Source organism: Dendrobates tinctorius, unplaced genomic scaffold (genome assembly GCF_039654945.1).
Source record: "Dendrobates tinctorius isolate UK_male_01 unplaced genomic scaffold, ASM3965494v1 ptg000581l, whole genome shotgun sequence".
Lineage (NCBI taxonomy): Eukaryota > Metazoa > Chordata > Amphibia > Anura > Dendrobatidae > Dendrobates > Dendrobates tinctorius.
This window is the reverse complement of record NW_027362239.1, coordinates 172,593-196,749: the sequence shown is the minus strand read 5'-3', so window position 1 is coordinate 196,749 and position 24,157 is coordinate 172,593. Positions and strand designations below refer to the sequence as shown.

At 46.2% G+C, this 24,157-nt stretch overlaps 1 long non-coding RNA gene across 2 annotated transcripts; it reads right to left on the bottom strand.

Moving 5' to 3' along the window:
* Nucleotides 1–60: 60 nt before the first annotated feature.
* Nucleotides 61–17,024, bottom strand: LOC141078575 (uncharacterized). 2 transcript variants are annotated; one of them, XR_012227968.1, is made up of 4 exons: nt 16,961–17,024; nt 2,312–2,491; nt 775–883; nt 61–216 (listed from the first exon to the last, which is right to left on the bottom strand). It is a non-coding gene; the product is annotated as an uncharacterized lncRNA (long non-coding RNA). The 2 variants fall into 2 exon arrangements; XR_012227969.1 differs by lacking the exon at nt 16,961–17,024 and adding an exon at nt 12,669–12,791.
* Nucleotides 17,025–24,157: the final 7,133 nt, after the last annotated feature.

Sequence of the window (24,157 nt, the reverse complement as noted above, 5' to 3'; positions counted from 1 at the left end):
AGATTCCTCTGCCGTCCGGCCACTGTGACCGCACAGTCGTAGCATGTAATAAGTCGTCACTTTACTTACAGTATAGATACAAAGCAGATCCTATAAGAATATATTATTATTAAGAGGTTTTTCTTACTTTCTGATCAGATATTCCTGCTGACGAGGAAAGTAATTCTTCGATATATTTGAGTATAGACCAAGACAACTCAAAAAATGAAGAAAATTCTGAAAAGAGACAAGGTAAGTGTGATAACCAGCTCCATGTTATATGATGTCAGGCAGTGAGAATAATTCATGAGGAGCAGATGTTATCTGTCAGTGATGGGACATGTATGATGGCTGACAATGATCCCTGACCTCTGTATAAGATTCCGCTGATGTCGGGCCACTGTGACCGCACAATAGTATCATGTAACATCGAGTCCCTTTACTTACAGTATAGATACAAAGCAAATCCTATAAGAATATATTGTTACTGAGTTGTTTTTACTTTCTGACCAGAATTTCCAGCTCAGGAGGAAAAAGATCTGAGTATGGAGCAACAAAACTCAAAAAATGAAGAAAAGAAGGGAAAGAGACGACGTAAGTGTGAGAATCAGCTCTATGTTGTGTGGTGTCAGTCAGTGAGAATAATTCATGTGGGTAAGATGACATCTGTCATTGATGGAATTGTCACATGTATGATGGCTGACGATGATCTCTGACCTCTGTGTGATAAGATTCCTCTGACGTCCGGCCACATTGACCGCACAGTAATATGTTATATGGAGTCCTGTCACTTACATTATATTTACTTCTCTTCTCATAGGTTCCCGCCTCCGCCGGATCTTATCATCCTGCCGGCGTGGATTAGCCAGGGCTGCTCAAGTATTTGCAGGTTGTTGCTGCTGCCCTGAAACACAGTAAACCTCCACATCTAGCACCCTGAAGTACAGCAGATCTGTACAACTGTGTGTACAAACAAGTCTTTTATTAAGATTTTTAATAATTGTAAAAGACCAAAAATTTTGTACACAAAAGCGGGACTAACTCCTAGCCGCGGTCTACGGACCAAACATTGGGCATGGGCAGGGCCTTGGGGGCAGATCCCAAGTGCGCTCAACCATGTGAAATAGCTTACGCTCAGGAACAGTGAGGGATAGCGCTATCGGATAGCTCTACCAGCTCCTTTCCTTTAGGAATAGCGCTATGGGATAGCTCTACCCGTGCACTTTCTTCATGGATAGCGCCATTGAATAGCTCTACCTGAACAGTATTAACGTCAGAGCTTTTTCATACACAAAGTAGGAGTGGCAGGAGAGGTACACCAGGTATTTATGTTTGCTGTTAGACTGCACATACGCCAGTCTGATGCATGGTTACACCCCAATGTTCGGTCAGTCTGATGCGTGGTTACACCCCATTGTGTGGTTCGTAATCCCAGCGCGCGCCCGAATGGCGCGCAGTCACTCGTTATTAATAAAAATAACTAAAAGCCGTTACTGTTGCTCGGATTCCATTTCATCTTGAAGTCACAACTAACTGTAAGTCACTAATTGCTCTTCTTGTCACTAAATGCATTTGTCATTATCCTGAATGCAGCAGTCAGGCTCATATTTCTGTCCAGCAGCTACACCGATGTCTCCACTCAGTACCAGTCATTGCACTCTCCCACAATGCTCTCCACAGTGCTGCACTGTGCTACAACTCCTCTCATTTGTCAGTCTACTACCATGTCTACAGTCCATTGAGCTAAGACTAGTGTAAGAAGGTGACAGGGACTAGCCCTGTAAATATTGACGTCATTGTTTTATCTTGTTATCCTTGACGTGTTTGTGTGCAGTATATGTGATATGTACATATGTGTTTGCGGCCACATGACATTAGTTAGATATGTAGAGAGAGGTGTAGTTTGGGTATAGGGACACTAGATGGGGGCACTGAGCACACTTAGGTTGGGGCAACTCTGGAGGACACTAGTGGGTTAAGATGAGAGGAATAGTTAGCTGGTACTTGAGGAGACAGATTTCCTGCTTGGAGCCAGTGTAGCCAGGGGTAGCCTCTGGTACTAAAGTGGAGGCAGAATACCAGAGCAGAGAAGTGGAGAATTGTGCCTACAGCAGCAGCCAGTGGGGAGAGCCACTGGAGCCGTCAGCTAGGGGCTGGAAGCTGATGTGAATTGAAGCCAGTCTGTGGAAGAAGTCAGCTTGTGTCTGGGAGCTCTTGAGCCAGGGAGAACAATAGAGGAGTCCCTGTGGAGACGACAGCCGGAGTCTGGGAGCTGCACGGATAGAATCACCAGTGCTGTAAAGGGGTGAAACACAATGTAGTAGACGGTTACCTTCGTGGTCTGTAGTCGGTTGCCAGGAGAGAAGACGAAGAGCCGCATTCACCGTGTTCCTTGTTCATTGTGTGGTCCACCCAAGTGAGTCTGAAGAAGTGATGTGCTGCTGTAGAGGAAGATGTACTGTTGGTATCACATAAAGAAAGAGTCCTGATGGCGTTTGGGATGTCCTGTGCCCTGAAGAAAATAAAGTTGAGCTGTTAAAGTTTATCCCGGCCTCTGCCTCCAATCTTTTGGTCCCTAGGAGGGAGCATTGTACCTGGGATGAAGCAGCCTCCAGCACAGTGAGTACTGGAGCGGCTGATGAGGCTACCCCCCGGCGACCGTGGTATTACACTAGCATCCTCCATAATCAGGACCTCCCACTCACACGTCCATGACTTTTTCTGTGCTGCACCAGCTCTCAGGAGTGCACTACTCCAGACAGTCGGGTTCATTCCCACTGTCTATGGATTTGAGTGTGCACTAAAAACAGATCTTTTTCGGCAGAACTTTTAAGTCATCTCACTAATCTAAGTTTTGCCCACTGCACTCAGCAGCACTTAATATCTGCACATATATAGATATTGGCTGATGACCTGTTTGTGCAGTCTTAAATCCTCGAAGATATGAAAACAAAACAACATGTTTAAAATGGTGTGACAAAGTCACTGGCAAAGTCCTGGAGGGGAGATATGTATCACTGCGGTCGTTAGCTTCAGTGACATGAACCTAAATAAACGCTCCAGCACCCAAAGTGCTGAGAGGGGTTAATCAGCCATGTTTAGGGCCAGGGTGAGTGACCATCTGTAAAGTGTGTGGAGTCCAGAGGATAAATACACAGCATTCTGCTCAGTGTTGAGCGTACCTGGAGGTGCAAGCCCCAAGCTGTGCTTTCACGATAAGGAAAGCTGAATTTTTTTTGTTATTTATTCCTGAGCGGGCAGATCCCCTCAGCAACACAGACTGTGCCATACGTTATGTTTTTGGTTTCCCGTTAGGCCAGAAAAGCTGTTTGTTTTGCTAACGCTGCACTGGTTTATGCAGTACCTTCAATAAAATAGTTGAAGATTTAAGAAACAGCGTTCCTGTGTCCACCTCTACGTGCAGCCGAGTGAGACGATCTACCACAGCAGCCAAATCATCCTTAATCATTGCAGAAACGTAATCATTGCAGACTTCACTTTAAGTTCCCACAATGAGTATTTGGTTTATTTTTTACACTGTTTTTTCACTGCACAAAGAACGCAACTTACAAGTCCAAGAAATCTCAGTATGCTGATGCCTTGTATAGTAGTTTTCAGCAACACCATTCATTTTATCATATAATTAGTGATGAGCGAGCCCTGAAATTATTGGCTGCTCTTACTCGTAAGAAGCTTTCCATAATGCTCGAGTGTTCGTCTCTAGTAACGAGTATAACTGAAGTCAAAAGGAAACTCTAGCATTTTTCTGGCGGACCTTCCCAGCAGGTCTTGGGGGGCATTAAAATTGCTGAAATAGATGGAAAAAGTGCTCAAAAGGAATGAGAACAGCATGGGGAAGATGCATGAGCGCAACGTCAGACTAGAACTCCTTGGGCCCACTAGGTGCCCACTATGTAGATACATAAAAATAAATACAAGACCACAATTTGTGGTGTAAATAATAATATAAGGTAGTAAACGTCTTAATGATATAGCAGGGGTTGGGGTAGCCCATCTCATGGAATATAATGTAGCCTCCTCATAGAATATAATGTAGTGGGTCGCCCTCCCAGGGCTGTGGGGTACTCGGTACACCTGTGGTGTTTGGCAAGCAAGATGTTAAGCCAGCGCTGCGTGCAGATCCTCGGGGGCTGATGGTGTGTTGCAGCATAGATGGTGTAGCTCCCAACAGGTGAAGCTGTAACCCCAGGGCAGTGTAATGGCAATAGATGAGAATAGGCACAGGCGGTGTGAGGAATGTTGGTACCCAGATGTAGCGGTGCTGACGGTGTTAGCGCACAAATGAATGGAAGACACCAGGGCTTGCAGTTCCAAAGCTTTACTCACAGTCCGTGGCACATACTGGGGCCTGCCTCCGGGCCGTGTCCTCCGGGGCAGAGACTCAATCGGCCTCCTGGGCAAGTCAGGATTCTCCTCTCCAACACTCCGCCAACATGTACCTCTCCTGAACGACTCCTCTATTGCACCTTAAGGTGTGAAGAGCTCCAGTACCGTGGTACTCTGGAGTTCCTCCTGTCATATGTTCCTAACAACTCTACTTGTATGGCAGACAGCTGTAGCCTCTCTCGGGAACTCCCTTCTCTGGAGTCCTGGCTCTCTATTCAGTTGCTGTTGTGCCCCAAGTCTTAGATGGGAGTAGTGCATTTACAGCCAACTACTCCACCGGTGTCTGCTGCAGAACCATAAGTGCCCATACAACCTCGGGGACCGGGCCCCGGCCTTGCGCTGAGAACCTATAGGCAGGGTTCCTCTTCCAACCCACAACTCCTCTCTGTTCTCCTACTCCTTCGTTCCACATTGTTCTTTCTCTCTCTTATGGAAGCTTAGGTTGCAGTTCTACGTTTTTCTCCTTCTTGTTCCTTTCCCGTGCAAGCTGGCTCAGATCACTGAGGCAGCTGAAGCACTCCTTCTCTCCCTCTTCTAGGGATCTCCTTCTTCCCGGACCCGTCCTCAGACTCTCCTGACTGACAGTCCTTCTCTCGCCTGACCTCCCGCCAGACTGAACCTTCAGACTGCACTGTAATTTTAAACCTTCCAAACCTTTTATATGGATCTCAACTCCACCCACCTCCCAGCACATCCAGTGTTCCATGCAGGGAACCACCAAGGCACTCCTAATGTCTAGGAGGAGAGAGACAGCTCAATGTGGTTGTGCAGAACTACTCAGTTGTGTGGCATGCGAGTGTTGGAGTGTGGAAAGGAGTTCCCAACTTACCTAGTTGGTGGGTCACTACACCTTAGGAGAAGGTACAGTACCTCTGTAGCGACTGAGCCTCAGGGGCGCCACAGTAGCCCCCTCTTAGAATATTATGAAGCCCTTATATAGTATAATGCAGCCAGCTCATAGAATATAATGCAGCCCCATCATAGAATATAATGTAGCCCCCTCTTAGAATATGAAGACCTTATCTAATATATAAAGCTCAAGTGTGTGTATGTATGGCACAGTCACACATCTGGACCCCGAGAGCGTCCTAAGCTATGTTGTGAGGTGAAATTTTAACCCCGCGCATTCCAATTCACCAAACAATTTTGCCCCATCTGCATAATGGGGGAAAAAGAGTGTGTGTATCAAGCCCCACCCCTCATTATGATGTCACAATGGTTGCCATGGCGACGCTGATGTCATCATAGGTTGCAAGCCCCGCCGCTCACTATGATGTCATAATGGTTGACTATGGGATGGAGGATGTGTGATGGGTATATGGGCACTGGACTATGGGATGGAGGATATGTATGACGGGTGTCACGTCGCCGTCAGACTCGGGGCCTGCTGTTCCGCCATCAGCCACTAGGAGGCGACGGACTGTCACGCCGCCCTCGGGCTCGGGGCCTGCTGTCCAGGCGTCGGCCACCAGGAGGCGCCAGACTGACACATCGCCGTCGAACTCGGGGCCTGCTGTTTCTGCCTCGTCCACTGGGAGGCGCCGTGGCTCGCACCCGAGTAATGGCGGCAACAGTGAAAGGGCTTCTGCGCAGGCGTCTAGTGAACGCAGACTCCGCTCCTCTGTCAGTCATGAAGGGGTTGGTGCATCATCATCAGGTCTGGTCCTGGGGGCGGTCCTGATGACATCAGCCCGGGAGCTTGTGAGGGATGACCTGATCCCTCAAATACCTTGGGACTGGGCTTGCAAGCTGCTGGATATATTCTTGGTTCCCCTGCGTGCTACTTTGTGATTTACTATAGTTTACTCTGACCTCAGTCTGGATTTCTGACTATTCTATTGCCTACCGTTTTTGTACCGTTACCGTTCTCCCGACTACTGACTCTGACCTTGGCTTGGATCCCTGACCTCTCTTCTGCCTGCTGATTCGGTACTTCTGCTATTCTCCTGTTTTGTGACCTTGGCCTGGACTCTCGAATCTGCCTCTGCCTGCCGTTTCTGTACCTCCACTGCTTGCCTGGTACTGACCACGTTTTTGGCTACTTCCTGCTTTTGTATTGGCGACCGTTCTGCTCTGGCGCACTGCCCTTATTTTGACAGCGCCTCCTGGGCTCTGCTGTAAATCCAGATCCCTGTATAGGGGTAAAGGGTATCGGGGTGCTGTCTTTCTGCAGCCCAGACTTGCAGATGGACGTTATATTATATCTGGCCAAAATAAAACTGCTTTTTGTATATATACCCAACATATATAAAAGCAGTTTCCCTGAACTTTTTTTTTTTCCTCTTCTTCTGCCTGAGTTGATTTAGCCTAAAACACCTGTTACTAGCCTCAGTGCACAGCCTGGAAGTTCATTTTCACCTTCCTGCTCAAGCATGCTGCAGTCAAGAGACTCCAGGGACAACGCTGAGGCTATGTGCACACGTACCGGAACTCTCGCGGAAATTACCGCGAGAATTCCGGAATTCCAGTCCGCGGGAAAATTGCATTTTAAATTCCCGCGGAAAAACTAGCATTTTGCAAGCGTATTTGGCTTGCAAAATGCTAGCGTTTTCCAAGCGATCTGTAGCATCGCTTGGAGAACTGATTGACAGGTTGGCCACACTCGTCAAACATAGTGTTTGACAAGTGTGACCAACTTTTTACTACTGAGGCCGCCTATGCAGCATCAGTAGTAAAAGATAGAATGTAAAATAAAATAAAAAACGGTGTTATTCTTACCTTCCGAAGTCCCGCACAGGCGTTCCCAGTAATCCTTTGCGAAAATGCCCGCTATGACGTCAGTTCTCGCGGGATCGCGACGTCTCGCGGTAATTTGCGATGACGTCGCGCGAATGACCGCGAGACTTCGCGATCCCGCGAGAACGGATGCCATCGCGGGCATTTTCGCAAAGGATTACTGGGAACGAGAGCGTGAAGAGAAGCGGGAAGGCTGCGCAGGACGTCGGAGGGTGAGAATACAATATTTTTTATTTTTAAATTCTATTTTTTACAGGGATATGGTACCCAAAGTCTCCTCTCCTCCGGACCGTGGGTATCATCCGCAATTGTTCTGCTTACTTTCCGCATGGTGTGCACAGCCACATGCGGGAAGTAAGTGGAACAATGCATTCCTATGGGTGCGGGATCGCCGCTATTCCGCAAATTAATGAGCATGCTGCGGTTTTTACCGCGAAGCGATTCCGCCGCGGTAAAAACCGCAGCATTAGCACAGCATTGCGGAATCCCATAGGAATGCATGGGATGCTTATTTTTCGCGTTTTCGCGGCAAAATCGCGCAGTTAAAACCGCCGCGGAAACGCGAAAAAAACGCCACGTGTGAACTCAGCCTGAACGTCAGAGATCCATATCCCAGTAACATCAGCCTCTGGGCAGCTCCTGCTATGGTTGCCCAGAGGCTCAGGTACTGCCCGCAGATGCGGCTAAAATTTTATTACCTGTTTCTCTGTATTTTGGTCAGAAATCTCTGTGTTTAAAGGCCTATGTGGATAGTGGGTCTGAAGGGAATTTTATAGACTCTTTGGCTGCTAAAAATCTTGGTGTTCCATTACTAAAACTTAATGTCCCAATTAAAACCACGGCTATTAATGGCATGTCCATTATTCAGGAGGGGGTTAAATTTGTTACTACCAAGATTGCTATGTCTGTAGGAGCATACAATACCGAGCTTATATCTTTTTTGTGATGGATAATTTATCCTCTGCAGTTATTTTGGGAATGCCTTGGTTACGCCAGCACAATCCTGTCATCGACTGGCACCTGGGAGATGTGGTGCGCTGGAGTTCGCAGTGTCAGGATAAATGCATATCAGTAGCAGTAAATCAAGTTAAACTTAAAACCCCCTTCATACCGTTTGCGCTCAGGGGCTATGAAGATGTCTTTTCTGTTAGTCTGAGAAGCTACCCCCCCACAGAGAGTATGATTGTCCTATAGATCTGATTCCGAATGCCCGTCTTCCAAAAGGGAGAATATTCAATCTCTCTGGTCCAGAGCGTCAGGCCATCAACGACTATGTAACAGACAGCTTAAAAAAAGGGTTTATTAGACCATCTATTTCGCCAGTTGGGGCTGGATTTTTCTTTGTAGAGAAGAAAGATGGTGGTCTCAGACCCTGCATTGACTACAGGGAAATAAATGCAATCACTATAAAGAACCAGTATCCGCTTCCACTCATCCCTGATCTTTTTAATCAGCTAATGGGAGCCCGTTGGTTTACTAAATTTGACCTCCGGGGGGCATACAATCTAGTCCGCATAAGGGACAGGGATGAGTGGAAAACAGCATTTAATACACCTCTTGGTCACTTTGAGTACCTTGTAACGCCGTTCGGACTCAGTAACGCACCTGCAGTGTTTCAGCACTTTGTCAATGATATTTTCAGAGACATTTGTGGGGTATGTCGTTGTGTATTTGGATGACATCTTGATTTACTCTGCTAACCCTGTGACACACGCTCAATACGTCCGTTCGGTACTGCAGAGACTGCGAGAAAACTGTTTGCTAAACTGGAGAAATGTGTTTGTTTTTTTTTTTTTTTGGCTGAAGAGGTACAGTTTTTAGGGTACATGGTCTCAGGCAGAGGGTTCCGCATGGATCCTGCCAAGATCCAACCTATTAAGGCTTGGGTGCAACCCAAATTGCTGAAAGCGCTGCAGCGATTTTTGGGATTTGCTAATTACTACCGCAAGTTTATCAGGGGTTTCTCAGAGATTGCCAAGCCACTCACGGATCTTACCCGGAAAGGGGCGGACGTGGCCAATTGGAATCCTGAGGCAATTCAGCCATTTTCTACACTAAAGGAGTGCTTTGTGGCCAACCCGGTTTTGGTTCAACCTGACTTAGACCGCCCATTTATTGTAGAAGTGGATGCCTCCGAAGTCGGAGTGGGAGCAGTGCTATCGCAAGGCACTGCATCCCTCACTCAGCTTCGCCCGTGTGCTTTTTTTTCTTCCCCGCAAATTCTCTGCCACGGAGAAAAACTATGGTATCGGGAATTATTGGCAATTAAATGGGCCTTCGAGGAATGGCGCCACTTCCTCGAAGGTGCCAAACACAAGGTCACTGTCATTACAGACCACAAAAACCTAACCTACCTGGAGTCAGCTAAAAGACTAAATCCCAGGCAGGCCAGGTGGGCCTTGTTTTTTTTTCTAGGTTTGATTTTTTTTTTTTAATCACCTTTCGCCCTGGTACTAAAAATGTGAGGGCCGATGCCCTCTCTCGCAGTTTTTGTCCCACACAGACCGAGAACTGTGAACCAGTTCCGATATTGGCCAATGGGATCGTTGTGTCGGCAGTGTCCTTGGACCTTCTGGAGGAGATCCGTAGGTCTCCAGAACAAGCTCCTGACACTACACCCCCCAAAAAATTGTTCGTTCCGGCTACCTTTCATCTGCAAGTTCTTAAAGAATCACATGACTCTGTTCTGGTAGGCCATCCTGGTCTCAATAATACCACCAGGCTGGTAACTAGGAACTTTTGGTGGTCAAGGACTGTAAGGAATATGTTTCAGTGTGTGAAGTCTGTGCCCGCGCCAAGTCCCCCCATAATCGCCCTGCCGGCTGGCTTCAGTCCTTGCCCACCCCTGAGAGTCCATGGACCCACATCTCCATGGACTTCATTACAGACCTGCCACCCTCAGATGGGGAAACGTGTATCTGGGTGGTGGTAGACAGGTTCAGCAAACAGTGTCATTTTGTTCCCCTGTCTGGGTTACCTAACTCCGAAACTTTCAATAGATTGTTCATTCAGCATATTGTACGTCTTCACGGTGTTCTGGCAAATATTGTGTCCGACAGGGGTACCCAGTTCGTCTCAAAATTGTGGAGGGCGTTCTGTAAACGCATTGGTGTGGAGTTATCCTTCTCCTCGGCCTACCACCCCGAAACCAATGGTCAAACTGAACGTACTAACCAGGCTCTGGAGCAATACCTCCGCTGTTATGTGTTAGGACATCAGTCCGATTGAGTGGAACATCTGCCATTGGCTGAGTTTGCTCTCAATAATCGATACCAAGACTCCATTAAGACTACCCCCTTTTTCTGTAACCATGGACTGCATCCGTGCTTTGGGTCATTCTCGGCCAGGATGGTGGAGTTCCCCGGGGTAGAGAAAAATATACATCGTCTGAAAACAATTTGGTCAGAGGTAAATTTGAGTTTGAAAGGGGCTCAGGTTAGACAGGCTTCGGCTGCAAACAGACGACGATCTAAGGGGCCACACCTGGGAGTTGGAGACAAGGTTTGGCTCTCTACTAAGAACATCAAGCTTAAAGTACCGTCTGCCAAACTCGGTCCCAGGTTTATCGGCCCATACGAAATTATAGAGGTGGTTAACCCGGTAGCCATCCGTTTAAAACTTCCGCAGTCATTCAAATTGCCTAACGTGTTCCACAAGTCTCTCCTCAAGCTGTATCGCTCCCCAGTTCACCCTGTCCAGTCCCATCTTCCTCCTCCTGTTTCGGTCGGGGGAACCTTGGAGTATGAAGTCCAGGGTGTCCTTGACTCCCATCTTGTGAGGGGCTCAGTACAGTATCTTGTAGACTGGAAGGGCTACGGCCCGGAGGAAAGGTCCTGGGTCCCTGCGGGGAACGTCCATGCCAAGGCATTAATTAGGAGAATTCATCTTCTTCACCCTGACAAACCGGGTTTTGAGGGGGGTACTGTCACGTCGCCTTCAGATTCGGGGCCTGCTGACCCGCCCTCAGCCACTAGGAGGCGATGGACTGTCACGCCACCCTCGGGCCTGCTGTCCAGGCCTCGGCCACCAGGAGGCGCCGGACTGACACATCGCCGTCAAACTCGGGGCCTGCTGTTCCTGCCTCGGCCACTGGGAGGCGCCGAGGCTCGCGCCCGAGTCATGGCGGCAACAGTGAAAGGGCTTCTGCGCAGGCGTCTAGTGGACGCAGACTCTGCTCCTCTGTCAGTCATGAAGGGGTTGGTGCATCATCATCAGGTCTGGTCCTGGGACGGTTCTGATGACATCAGCCCGGGAGCCTGTGAGGGATGACCTGATCCCTCAAATACCTTGGGACTGGGCTTGCAAGCCGCCGGATATATTCTTGGTTCCCCTGCGTGCTACTTTGTGATTTACTATAGTTTACTCTTACCTCAGCCTGGATTTCTGACTATTCTATTGCCTACCGTTTTTGTACCGTTACCTTTCTCCCGACTACTGACGCTGACCTTGGCTTGGATCCCTGACCTCTCTTCTGCCTGCTGATTCGGTACTTCTGCTATTCTCCTGTTTTGTGACCTTGGCCTGGACTCTCGACTCCTGGGCTCTGCTGTAAATCCAGATCCCTGTATCGGGGTGCTGTCTTTCTGCAGCCCAGACTTGCAGACGGACGTTATAACGGGTATATGGGCACGGGACTATGAGATGGAGGATGTGCATGATGGGTATATGGGCACAGGACTATGGGATGGAGGATATGCATGACGGGTATATGGACACGTGACTATGGGATGGCGGATATGTATGATGGGTATATGGGCATGGGACTATGAGATGAAGGATGTGTGATGGATATATAGGCACTCGACTATGGGATGGAGGATAATTATAATTTGCTATAACTAACCACAGTTAGATACTATGCCCTGGCAGCGCCGGGCTCTTCAGCTAGTATAGTATAATGCAGCCAGCTCATAGAATATAATGTAGCCCCCCCTCACAGAATATCATGCAGCCCCATCATAGGGTATAATGCAGCCCTCCTGTAGAATATAATGTAGCCCCCTCATAGGACATAATGCAGCCCCCCGTAGAATATAATGCAGCCCCCTCTTAGGGTATAATGCAACCCCCTCATAGGGTATAATGTAGCCCTCTCAATACAGCATAATGCACCCTCCCATAGAATATAATGTAGACTCCTCATAGGGAATAATGCAGCCCTCTCATAGGGTATAATATAGCCCCCCTCAGGGTATAATGCAGCCCACTAATAGGATATAATGCAGTCCCCTTATATAATATAATGTAGCCCCCTCAGAGTAAAATGCTGCCTACTCATAGAGTATAATGCAGTCCCCTCATAGGGTATAATGCAGCGTTTGCCATCTGTACATACGTATGCAGTGTCGGACTGAGGTGCCAACTTCCGACCAGTAACAATGGCTGTGGGGGCCCATTTTCATCTGCATACAAAAAATACACTACCGTCATTCAAAAATGTACCTATATCTCTATATAATAATAAACTAGGTAGTTTGGTTAATGAATGATGAGATGCTGTTTTTTTTCTCTACGGAGTAAATCATGTAAATTATGCCAAGAATTACCCATGTAGGGAGGTTGGGGGCCCGTGTCTGCACAGGGGACCTCCGTGGGATTCCCCTATGGGCCAAGCCTGTATATGTCACATCCGCGAGTCCGATTGATGTCTGTGACGCTAGTCACTACTCATAGACAGGCCGTGAGGCAGAAGAGTCAGACATTCCGGGGTCAATACTGAAAAAGACAAAGGTGTAAGTCAGGTCACAGTCCAGGGTCAATAACAAAAGATAGCGGATCAAAGGACAAGACAGACGGAGAGTCAGAACACGGTCTAAAGGGTCAGGCAGCAGAAGATTAGACCTCAGAGCAACATGTATATCGTGTAGACCGCTCTCTCAGCCTCCCATATATCGTACAGACCGCACTCTCAGCCTCCTATATATCGCACAGACCGCACTCTCAGCCTCCTATATATCGTACAGACAGCACTCTCAGCCTCCTATATATCATACAGACCGCACTCTCAGCCTCCTATATATCGTACAGACCGCACTCTCAGCCTCCTATATATCGTACAGACCGCACTCTCAGCCTCCTATATATCGTACAGACTGCACTCTCAGCCTCCTATATATCATACAGACCGCACTCTCAGCCTCCTATATATCGTACAGACTGCACTCTCAGCCTCCTATATATCGTAGAGACCGCACTCTCAGCCTCCTATATATCGTACAGACCGCACTCTCAGCCTCCTATATATCATACAGACCGCACTCTCAGCCTCCTATATATCATACAGACCGCACTCTCAGCCTCCTATATATCGTACAGACCGCACTCTCAGCCTCCTATATATCGTACAGACCGCACTCTCAGCCTCCTATATATCGTACAGACCGCACTCTCAGCCTCCTATATATCGTACAGACCGCACTCTCAGCATCCTATATATCATACAGACCGCACTCTCAGCCTCCTATATATCGTACAGACCGCACTCTCAGCCTCCTATATATCGTACAGACCGCACTCTCAGCCTCCTGTATATCGTACAGACTGCACTCTCAGCCTCCTATATATCGTACAGACCGCACTCTCAGCCTCCTATATATCGTACAGACCGCACTCTCAGCCTCCTATATATCATACAGACCGCACTCTCAGCCTCCTGTATATCGTACAGACCGCACTCTCAGCCTCCTATATATCGTACAGACCGCACTCTCAGCCTCCTATATATCGTACAGACCGCACTCTCAGCCTCCTATATATCGTGTAGACCGCACTCTCAGCCTCCTATATATCGTACAGACCGCACTCTCAGCCTCCTATATATCGTACAGACCGCACTCTCAGCATCCTATATATCATACAGACCGCACTCTCAGCCTCCTATATATCGTACAGACCGCACTCTCAGCCTCCTATATATCGTACAGACCGCACTCTCAGCCTCCTGTATATCGTACAGACTGCACTCTCAGCCTCCTATATATCGTACAGACCGCACTCTCAGCCTCCTATATATCGTGTAGACCGCACTCTCAGCCTCCTATATATCGTACAGACCGCACTCTCAGCCTCCTATATATCGTACAGACCGCACTCTCAGCCTCCTATATATCGTACAGACCGCACTCTAAGCCTCCTATATATCGTACAGACCGCACTCTCAGCCTCCTATATATCATACAGACCGCACTCTCAGCCTCCTATATATCGTACAGACCGCACTCTCAGCCTCCTATATATCGTACAGACCGCACTCTAAGCCTCCTATATATCGTACAGACCGCACTCTCAGCCTCCTATATATCATACAGACCGCACTCTCAGCCTCCTATATATCATACAGACCGCACTCTCAGCCTCCTATATATCGTACAGACCGCACTCTCAGCCTCCTATATATCATACAGACCGCACTCTCAGCCTCCTATATATCATACAGACCGCACTCTCAGCCTCCTATATATCGTACAGACCGCACTCTAAGCCTCCTATATATCGTACAGACCGCACTCTCAGCCTCCTATATATCGTACAGACCGCACTCTCAGCCTCCTATATATCGTACAGACTGCACTCTCAGCCTTCTATATATCATACAGACAGCACTCTCAGCCTCCTATATATCATACAGACCGCACTCTCAGCCTCCTATATCGTACAGACCGCACTCTCAGCCTCCTATATATCGTACAGACCGCACTCTCAGCCTCCTGTAACAGATACTTTCTACAAGAGGTTGAGTGTGGTATGTACAGTATATAGGATGCCGCTATTGTGGTATGTACGGCATATTGGCCTCGCATATGACATACAGACTGTCGCCCTCTTAGATACTGTACAGACTGCACTCTCTGCCTATGTACGGCATACAGGAGGATGATAATGCGGTCTGTACGGTCGATATACAGGCCTCATATGACATATTAGGCCATATAAGAGTGTGGTGTGTGTATCTTATATAGGAGGCAAAAATGGGGCCCCAAATGCTAGCGTATTGCACAACACACAGAAGCATTTCGATTGTAGTTACATGCGCTGAGTTCAGGACGCTAAATGAGTGCGATCGACAATACTGAAGTCGTTCAACGCTTGTTTCCCTGCCTCTTTCCACCGTCTGAGAAAGAATGATGGGGACAGAACAATCACTAATGGATCAATCTGTCCCCATACAGTATCATGTTATCAGCAGCACATCTAAAGTTTACACCCCATAGTGCTCCATATAATATAATGTGCCCCATAGTCCTCCATATATTATAATACACTCCCCATAGTCCTCCATATAGTATAATATACTCCTCATAGCCCTCCCCTCAGTCCTCCATATAATATAATACACTCCTCCATATATTAAAATACACTGCTCAGTCCTCCATATAGTATAATACACCGCCAGTCATCCATGTAGTACAATTGACTTCCCATAGTATAATGGGTTCCCTGAAAATTGCCCACACGGAAAATTGCCAATTGCAGCATCACAAAGTTTAAGATCTATGATTTTTGATGTGCAAGGTGAGAATGTTCACATGATATGTGACTAACTTGTGATTTACAGTTGACCTAGTGCAAAACTGCAAAAATTGATGAAGATCTGTGTTTGTAGCAGTCTGTCATTATCAGCAATAGATATAGTCTGCTCTTACCTCTCACTGATTCTGCCTTAGGCCGGTTTCACATTTGCGTCTCAGGGCGCAGCAACGGCCTGCGCACGGCCGCCGCTAAGCCCCGCCCCCTGCCGTGCCTCCGCCGGTAGCTCTGCCTACGGGCGCATGACGCTGCATGCATCATGCGTCCCCTATCTTTATCCCTGAGGACGCAGGCCGTGCGCAGTATGCATTTTGGCTGCGCCTGCTTCCTTTTGACGGTGCGCCGACCAGCGCCAAACGCAACCTGTTGCAATTTGGTTGCGCTCAGCGCACCGTCAAAAGGATGCAGGCGCCGCCAAATGCATACTGCACACGGCCTGCGTCCTTAGTGATAAAGATAGGGGACGCATGCAGCGTCATGCGCCCGTAGGCGGAGCTACCGGCAGAGGTGTGGCAGGGGGCGGGGCTTAGTGGCGGCCGTGCGCAGGCCGTCGCTGCGCCCTGAGACACAAATGTGAAACCGGCCTTACTCCTCCCACCAGCCCAAAACAGCAGCACATGCAGAACCAGAAGCAGTGTGATCCAGAGGAGCCATCACTGCTATCAGTACTCACAAAAGTATCACTGTATTATCTATGGAGTAACATGGGACTGCAAGTCACATCTAATACATTATCCTCTCAGTGGGAGCCCACCAAAAGCAGGGAGCTGCTGGCAGAGATAGTTGTTCCTGGAAGTCAAGAAGGCACAGCAGAAAGGTGAAATTCTGCCACTTGTACCACCTTGTGTACTTGCTGAGAATGTATGTTTTTGCAGTAGAGTAACTGGAGTCCGATGGGCCCCAGTGCCAAATTTGGACCTGCCCCCCCCCCCCCACACACAGACACACATTGGTCAGATGTATGGGCCACTGTAGTGTTCTAAATTCTATAATGACTTATGAATTGCCCCTTTCATTATGTAGTAAAATGTCCCCCATCCTGTTATATATGCCCATCATCCTGGTGAATATGTCCGCATCCTGGTATACAGTATATGTCCCAATGCTGGTATATATGGTCCAAATGGTCTCCATCCTGGCATATATATGGTCCCCATCCTGGTATGTATGGTCCACATGGTCTCCATCCTGGTATATAAGCCCACTTCCTGGTATATATGTCCCCATCCTGGTTTACATGGTCCCCAATCCTAGTGTATGTGTCCCTGTTCTGCCCCTAATGCATAATTAAAAACAAAAACATTCTTCTCACCCTTCCTCTGCTCCCATGTCGCCCAGTGTCTTTTGTATCCACCGTACAGCCCGGCAGCTGACATCGGAGTGTGCGCCATTGTCATGCGCCGCTCCCTGTGGCTGCACCTCTGACGTCAGCTCACAGCCACTACATGTGTTGCAGTGCAGCATGTATCGCAGTGCAGGGGCCCGACGGGTCTCTGCAACACCATGCATGTCATCTGGATCTGCGTCTTCAGTGATGACGGAGATCCAGCAGAAGCAGGCATCTGTACCCCCATGCCTGCTCGTGGCCTTCATCGCTGCGACCACAGTCATTGCACCTCTGTTTTTTTCTGTTGGTGAACCAATAGTCTTACCAATGTGTGTTCCCCGCACCCTGTGTTGTCTGAGTGGTGTTCTACCCGTGGGAATCGAGTGCGGGCGTTCAGTGGGATGAGCCCTGTTTTTTACGGGCTCTCGAAAGACAGCTATACCTGTTAGCAGCAATGACCCCAACGCGCGTTTCGCACTTGGCTTTATCCAGGGGAGATGGGCACCTTTTGCATAACCAGTGTTTTATTGTAGTACTTTCTCATGGTAATTAAACTTGATTGGTTTGATTATTCACTCATCCTGGGCAATGCTAATATAGCAATTTAAATATATACCTTAAGGACCATGGACTTGTCCCTTTTGTAGACTTATTTGTCTGGAATTGGTTCTTTTTTTGCACAGTTATTTTATTCACTCCATTATTGTTATGCTTGCATTGCTCTATTAATAGAGACTTCTCTCTAATACTTGGTACAAGCCTTTGTATATATATTTAACATTTCACTAGGATTTGGTCATGTAGGCTAGTCTTTTGGACATTTTTTGGTAAAATAACCCTTTTTGTATTCTCCATTAAGCTTAACTTTATCTGGGCACACTTTTATGCAGGGAATGCATCATCCATCTATACCATAGGATATTTGTGCAGCAATTTTTTTGTATTGGTGTTACCCGCTTTTAATTGGCATTGTTGCATTTATTAAATAAAATTTGTCTTTTACTATGAAAATATGTAAAATTTGCATTGTTGCATGTACTAAATAAAAATCCATTTTTTATGGTAATTGAGCTTCCATTGTTTTTTCGGTTAGTGTGCAAGGAAGTAGTGCTTCAAACAGATATTCATACTCTATGTATTATAGGCACAAATTATGTGAAATTTAATTAATAACTTTCGAATATTATTATTAATATTACTTACATATTATAAATGCTTATTATATTCATGTCACTGACAATCATTTAAAAATATGTGGGTTATTAAGTTTTATGTACCTGATCAAGGTTGTTGATTTAGTAGTATGGTTTTAGTAAACTATGATAATTAGACATAAATTTTAGTTGTTACCAATCCTTGTAATATCTATGAAATGCAACTAAAGTGAGTTGTGTCATTGTGAAAAGTGTAACATTCCTGCATTTTAAATACAGTGGATAATTTTAATGCGCATAAAATTTTTAGGTTGTTGGCTTAGGAATGTTTAGATATACGAAGAGCAGCCATAGTCACATTAAGATCTTTAAAAGGCAGATAAGAGACTTTAGTATGTCTCAGTGGTTGAGTCTATACCCATCGTTGAACTAACAGGTTTGAATTTCCGAAATGTTACAACGTGCATGTTAGCTATTGCAGGGCGATAATTTGTGTGGCTATCTTGCATCAGGGTTGTATGATTGGCGTTCTAGTTGGCTCAGGCGTGAAAATATGTGTGGTCTGTTGTCCTGTTTATAGTCTTTGTGATTGGGAATGTTGTCCATTGTAAAGGTGACGTAATAACATTACACGCACTTACATTTAAATTAGAACCCTAATGTGGCACACTGAGCACTTAAAAAAAACATTACATACACTTACATTAAAATATTACACACCTATGCCACTCCGAACACATAATAAAAATATAAATCACCTGGTTAGCTTGGTAATACAAAACTGAGATTTCATAAATACTAATTAAGTGTTGTGTCTGTCCTTGTCCATTAGAATGTTTTATTAATTTCCTAAGTAACCCAAGTATGTTTCCATGAAAATGATAAATGGCAAAGAATAATAATCTTTGGGTCTGAATTGGTCATTTGTGAAATTAATTAATTTGACTTATTTCATAGGGGAAGATAGTACAATCTGCTTTCTATGTTTATTACATTGTTTGTTGAATATGTTAAAGGATATACCTTAAATCACAGGTATCTCAGGTTATAAATTTGCCCAAAGAGGAGAGTGTTATTCATTTGGAAACATACTTGTTTTTGTTTTCTATCAATGTTAAATGTAAAAATAACCACACCACGCCATGACATCTAATGTCTTCTTATAGACAAATAAGCTCACTGTCCATTGCACTTCAGACAGTGATCTTTATTTTCAGCCTATACTAACCACTAGTGTTGAGCATTCCGATACTGTAATATCGGGTATCGGCCGATATTCTCTGTATCGGAGTTCCGATACTTAGTTCCGATACTTTTACAATATCAAATACCGGAATCGGAAGTTCCCATAATGCAATGAGCCAGTTTTATTCTATTCAGCCAATGAGGATCCTAAGACGTGTGGGCACATCCTGTTAGGCATGTTAGCCATGTTAACTAATGGCATGGCTGTGATTGGCTGCTCAAATGATGTCATGATGCACTATAATGGAGTGTGGGCGGTGCGTGGGCGGAGACTGCGTGTCTGTGTGTGCGGGCGGGGTCTGTACGTGACCGTCGGGGTCTGTGCGGGCGTGCCAGGGGTCTGTGCGGGCCTGCCGGGGGTCTGTACGGGCCTTTCGGGGGTCTGCGCGGGCCTGCCGGGGGTCTTTGAGTCTGTGTGTAGGCATCGTCCGATGGGACTACAAGTCCCATCGGGCTATGCCTGCTACAATGACAGTGATTGACACATTAGCCATGGGCATGGGACTATGAGATGAAGGACGTATGATGGGTATATGGGCATGGGACTATGGGATGGAGGATGTGTGATGGGTATATGGGAATGGGACTATGGGATGGAGGATGTGTGATGGGTATATGGGCACTCGACTATGGGATGGAGGATATGTATGATGGGTATATGGGCACGGGACTATGGGATGGAGGATAATTATAATTTTCTATAACTAACCACAGTTAGTTACTATGCCCGGGCAGCGCCGGGCTCTTCAGCTAGTACATTCATACATTATACATCTAGACATACAGTACATATAACATACAGTACATACTCACCATCACTTGTCACTTTGTTCCCCGAAGCCAGTGTCATCTGCAAAAAATATTAAAATAACAAACAAACAATATACTCCCTGATCCACAGAAATCCACGAGTGTCCCACGATGATCTCCCGTGGAGAGCAGCAGCATCAGCTGATGCGACTGCTCTCTAGGGGCTCCAGGAATACAGTGATGGGAGGAAGGTATCCTTCTGCACTGTATTCCTTCGCCACTGTAAAAAATAGTCCCTAGTCTCACTTTTGTTATTGCTGTGTAAGAAAGTTCCCACGCAGCTTTTGACATAAAGTGAGACCAGTGAACTACAGTAACCTCTCAGTGATGCACTGCAGGAGCCATTGTCTCCTTTTCAGTGTGTCACTGAGGGTCCTATAGAGCAGTGACATCACCCGATGTCACTGTTCTATAGGGAAGATCGTCGTGGGACACTCGTTATTAATTGGACTGCGTCAGACAGGGAGTATACGGTTTATTTTACATTTTTTGCAGGCGCTGAAGTATGGTAAGTATGGTTAAATTAAGAATAATAAAATACTTTATTCTGGCTGTGTCTTTATTTTGTTTTTAACTTTCACTACTCTAGGATTAATAATGGATAGGCGTCTTAATGACGCCTCTCCATTATTAACCCGACTTAATGTCACCTTACAATAGCAAGGTGACATTAACCCCTTATTATCCCATATCCCACCGCTACACAGGAGTGGGAAGAGAGGGGCTAAGTGCCGGAATTGGCGCATCTTACAGATGCGCCATTTCTGGGGCGGCTGCAGGCTGGTATTTGCAGCCGGGGGGGCCAATATCCATGGCCCCTCTCTAAGCTATGAATATCAGCCCGCAGCTGTCTGCATAGCCTTTCTGGCTATAAAATATATTGGGGGACCCCACGTCATTTTTTTAGGGGGGTCCCATTTTAATAGCCAGTAAAGGCTACGCAGACCGCTGCGGGCTGATATTCATAGCCTGGGAGGGGCCATGGGTATTAACCCCTTCCCAGGCTACAAATATTGGCCCCCGGCCGTCGGCTTTCCCCCTCAGGCGCAGAAAATTGCGCGGGAGCCCACGCCATTTTTTTCCGTTTTTTTTCTTTATGTTCATTAATCGGCCTATCTATGGATATATCTATAGATACATAGATGTTTCTATCCATATATCTATCTGGCTAATTTCACACATCAGGTTTTTGCCGTCAGGCACAATCCGGCGAGTTTTGAAAAAAAAAAAAGATCCCTTTTTTTTTCTGCTGGATTCGTTTGTCCTCATAGAGTTGTATTAGCGCCAGATTGAGCCTGATGGCCACACGTTTCATCTGTTTTTTGCCGGATCCGTCAAAAAAGCTGTTTCCGCCGGACGGAAAACACATACAGAGGAACGGTTTTTCTGTCCGGCGAAAAAACGCAAAGCGACTTATCCGGCGAAAAACGTATGAAACTGAGATGTGAAATGATGAATACGGCCTCCGAATCCGTTTTTTCATGCATGTTTCCATTCAAATCATGCACATTTTCCGTTTATTTCCAAAAACTGCATCAAAACCACGCAAAAACCGCACCAAAAACTGCATCAAAACTGCACCAAAAACTGCATCAAAACTGCTCCAAAAACTGCATCAAAAACCGCACCAAAGTTTTGATGCAGTTTTGATGCATTTTTTGGTGCGGTTTTTGAGGCAGTTTTGGTGCAGTTATGATGCGGTTTTTGGTGCAGTTTTTGGTGCGGTTTTTGATGGAGTTTTGGTACAGTGAGGGTATGTGCACACGTAGCATGATCCTCTTTGGATTTTTCCGCAGCGGATTTGATAAATCCGCAGGGCAAAAACTGCGCATTTTTCCTGCGGATTTACAGCGTTTTTTGTGCGGATTCCACTGCTATTTTACACCTGCGGATTCCTATTATGGAGCAGTGTAAAACCGCTGCTGATTCCGCGCAAAGAATTGACATGCTGTAGAATGTAAACCGCTGCGTTTCTGCACGTTTTTTTCCGCAGCATGTGCACTGCGGATTGCGTTTCACATAGGTTTACATTGTACTGTAAACACATGGGAAACCGCTGCGGATCCGCAGCAAAATCCGCAGTGGGGGCACATAGCCTTATGATGCAAGTTTTGGTGCAGTTCTTGGTGCGGTTTTTATGCAGTTTTTTGTGCAGTTTTGACGCAGTTTTTGGAAATAAATAAACGGAAAATGTGCATGATTTGAATGGAAACATGCATGAAAACACGGATTCGGAAGCCGTATTCATCATTTCACATCTGTTTCATATGTTTTACTCCGGATCCGTCGCTGTGCGTTATTCCGCTGGACAGAAAAACTGTTCTTCTGTATGTGTTTTCCGTCCGGAGGAAACAGCTTTTTTGACGGATCCGGCAAAAAACGGATGAAACGTGTGGCCATCAGGCTCAATCCGGCGCTAATACAACTCTATGAGAACAAACGGATCCAGCAAAAAAAAAAAACGGATTTTTTTTTCAAAACTCGCCAGATTGTGCCTGACGGCAAAAACCTGATGTGTGAAATTAGCCAGATAGATATATGGATAGAAACATCTATGTATCTATAGATATATCCATAGATAGGCCGATGTTGATTAATGAAAATTTTCTGTGCCAGAGGGGGAAAGCCGGGGGCCAATATTTGTAGCCTGGGAAGGGGTTAATACCCATGGCCCATCCCAGGCTATGAATATCAGCCCGCAGCTGTCTGCGTAGCCTTTACTAGCTATTAAATTCTGGCTATTTCATACTGGCTAGCGCTATATGAAATATAAATATATGTGTCTCAATGAGATATATATATATATATATAGACTGTATATATATTTTTACGAATATTTGAGGCCATGGATCCATTCTATGTCCATTTTGCAAGCCGGCGAGAATATTTCGCCGTACGGATGCCACACGGATGATTTTTTGAGAAAAAATCGCATCCTTGCATTGAATACGGATCACTGTTCAGGAAATTTTCTGTGTATCTCGGCCATCAAAAACGGACCGTATTTTTACACGTTGTGTGTGACTCCAGCCGAGCTCCCAAACTGATTGCATTGTTTACTGTCAAGGTATAAAAAGTTTTGAAAACACACCTAATACGTTATTAACGACATTTTACCATGTTTATTTTCACACATGGAAATAAGTGATTTTTCCTTTTCGCTTCAGAACTATACAGAGTTCGGATATTTTATTTCAGATTATGTGCAGAACTTGAACTTATTTCATTTGACTAATTGTGGTTCAAGGTAAGCTGAATCTGTGGCTAATTAATGTCTTACTGGATGTAGTTCACAACATTCTGTCCATGAAGTACATTTTGATGATAGTCCTAGCAAGTTACTGGTGAAACTCTTCCAAGTTTCCGTTAACATACAAAAATAAGCGATTTACGTGAATAACTTCTGAACTACACATAGAGTTGATCTTTTTTTGGCAAACATTATTCAGAACATTGAGCTGGTCATTTTGAGTACTAGTGGTCCAGGGTACCTCTTTTCAAATTGAACTACTTATGTACGATAGAGTAGGTTGCGCGACATAAAGAAGCGATTTACGTGAATAACCCAGGACCACAAGTAGTCAAAATAAACATCTCAAAGTCCTGAACAAAATTTTACCCATCCACTCTATGAATAATTCATCATACATGAAAATCGAATAGCTAACTAATAGCTAACTGCAGACTAACTTGAGTCCGGTGGTGACCGGCAGCATGGCGGCTCAGCACGACGTCCTCCGGGACACCACCAGGCTGGCTTCCTCCACTACGGTCCTGCAGGTACAGCCCTCGTCCTGCTCTCCGCTCCCCTGCAGGAACCTGCCCTACAGTTGTTCTGCAGTGGGTCTCCAGCAGCCGTGGAACTACAACTCCCAGCATGCCCTGACAGCAGTGGCCGTGTAGGCCTGAAATCCCCATGAGCTCTTGTTTATTAGTGTCACATGTGAAGAGACTATACAGCCGTTCTGACATT